This window comes from Etheostoma spectabile, unplaced genomic scaffold, assembly GCF_008692095.1.
Source record: "Etheostoma spectabile isolate EspeVRDwgs_2016 unplaced genomic scaffold, UIUC_Espe_1.0 scaffold00002499, whole genome shotgun sequence".
NCBI classification, from domain to species: domain Eukaryota; kingdom Metazoa; phylum Chordata; class Actinopteri; order Perciformes; family Percidae; genus Etheostoma; species Etheostoma spectabile.
Genome location: NW_022602903.1, coordinates 17,609 through 20,387, shown reverse-complemented (window position 1 = coordinate 20,387; position 2,779 = coordinate 17,609).

Sequence of the window (2,779 nt, the reverse complement as noted above, 5' to 3'; positions counted from 1 at the left end):
GCCCCACATTGATCACAGCTGTACGGCTTCTCTCCAGTGTGAATGCGTTGATGTGTTTTTAAGTAACACTGCTGTGTGAAAGCTGCCCCACATTGATCACAGCTGTGTAGATTCTCTCCAGTGTGAACTCTCAGATGACTCTTTAAATATCCAGATGTTGTGAAGGATTTCTCACAGTGCTGACAGTGGTGACGTCTGGGTCCCTCTCCTCTCCGTTTCTATAGCAACAGACAAACAGAGAGAGTAATAGGGCCGTGCAATTAATTGAATTTCGGTTTCGGCTCCCAACAATTACCAAAATAGTACAATCGAGTAAAAACGATTGTTTTGCCATGTTCTGTTTTGTAATTTCCTCGTGTGTTCTGAATGGCGCACGCGCACATGTCATGCGCACATCCGCCCCTCCCGAAGCCAAACGCCTTTCAGCCTACACTGTCAGGGAGGCAGGTCGCGTGCATGTTACCCGCTGGAATTTAAAAACTTAGCGAGAGTAAAGATGGCAGAAGGAGGGCAGCCACAGCAGCGTTTGGTAAGAGGATATACCCTCGGCTTTCAAAACTGGCAAGGAAATACCTCTGCATTCCAGCTACAAGTTCGTCTTTAGTACAAGTGGAAACATTGTCACCTGCTTGCGTTCATCTCTTAAACCAGATAATGTAAAGAGATTGGTGTTTCTGGCTAGAAACATTTAAGAGATTATTTTAGCAACCCTACTAACATGGTGACTTAAATAATTTAGTTGTCTTTAGTTAACTTATTTGCTGTTAATGCTGTGGCCTGATGATGGGCCAGCCTTTTATATTCTTGGATTGAGTTGCTGGAATTTGTTTATATTTTGCCAAAATGTTGCCTACTTGTTTTAAAGAGACTGTGGAAGTAAATACAGGGAATAAATACTTTTATACTTTGATTTGAAATTTATATTTATATTTATTTTAATAGTTCAAAAAGTACAATAAATGTTCAATGTTCTAAGAATTGTTGAAAGCTGTCTTTTTAATAAATGCAACACGTTTCCAAAGTCACGTGAAATAATCGTGTTACATAATCGTGATTTCAATATTGACCAAAATAATCGTGATTATGATTTTTCCCAAAATCGAGCAGCCCTAGAGAGTAAGTGAACAACCTTCTTTGAACCCTGGATTTTCTCTTACTTACAATTTTAATTCTTCACTCAATTTATGACAAAATGAAGGAAAATATTGCTGACATGTTTTAATGAAAGCAAATGCACTTTTCATGTTCTAAAATATTCTACAGTGAGGAAAATAAGTATTTGAACACACTGCTATTTTGCAAGTTCACCCAATTAGAAATCATGGAGGGTCTGAAATTATCATCATAGGTGCATGTCCACTGTGAGAGACATAATCTAAAAAAAGAAATCCAGAAATCACAGTGTATGATTTCTTTAACAATTTATTTGTATGATACAGCTGCAAATAAGTATTTGAACACCTGTCTATCAGCTACAATTCTGACCCCCTTTGAGGTCGTTAGCTGCATAAAGACACCTGTCCCCCCCATACAATCAGTAAGAATCCAACTACTAACATGGCCAAGACCAAAGAGCTGTCCAAAGACACTAGAGACTAAATTGTACACCTCCACAAGGCTGGAAAGGACTACGGGGACATGCCCAAGCAGCTTGGTGAAAAAAGGTCCACTGTTGGAAGAATCATTAGAAAATGGAAGAAGCTAAACATGACTGTCAGTCTCCCTCGGACTGGGGCTCCATGCAAGATCTCACCTTGTGGGGTCTTAACAATCCTAAGAAAGGTGAGAAATCAGCCCAGAACTACACGGGAGGAGCTGGTCCATGACCTGAAAAGAGCTGGGACCACCGTTTCCAAGGTTACTGTTGGTAATACACTAAGAGGTCATAGTTTGAAATCCTGCATGGCCCGGAAGGTTCCCCTGCTTAAACCAGCAAATGTCAAGGCCCGTCTTAAGTTTGCCAACAACCATGTGGATGATCCAGAGGAGTCATGGGAGAAAGTCATGTGGTCTGAAGAGACCAAAATAGAACTTTTTGGTCAGAATTCCACTAACCGTGTTTGGAGGAAGAAGAATTATGAGGACCATCCCAAGACCACCATCCTTACTGTGAAGCATGGGGGCTACGGGGACATGTCCAAGCAGCTTGGTGTCCCTACTGTGCATCATGCTTTGGGGGTGTTTTTCTGGGACCGGGCGACTGCCCCGTATTAAGGAGATGATGACCGGGGCCATGCATTGGGAGATTTTGGGGAACAACCTCCTTCCGTGAGTTAGAGAGACTGATCTAGAGAAGATCTGTGTGGAGGGGGGGCCAAAATTCCTTCTGCAGTGTGTGCAAACCTGGTGAAAAACTACAGGAAACGTTTGACCTCTGTGATTGCAAACAAAGGCTACTGTACCAAATTTTAACCTTGATTTTCTCAGGTGTTCAAATACTTATTTGCAGCTGTATCTTTCAAATAAATAGTTTTTAAAAAATCATACATTGTGATTTCTGGATTTAGTTTTTTTTAGATATGTCTCTTACAGTGGACATGCACCTACAATGACAATTTGAGACCCCTCCATGATTTCTAAGTGGGAGAACTATAGCAGGGTGTTCAAATACTTAATTTCCTCACTGTAAATAACATGGCAGAGTCCATTCTAGACCTTCTCTTTATCTTTATGGAAAGCGCAAAGACATAACTGTTAAAATTTAATTGAATATCTGCGTGGCCTTTTTGTTAGCGACCTTGAGCCAGGCCAAAACAACCGGGGGATGGTCTGGGATTGG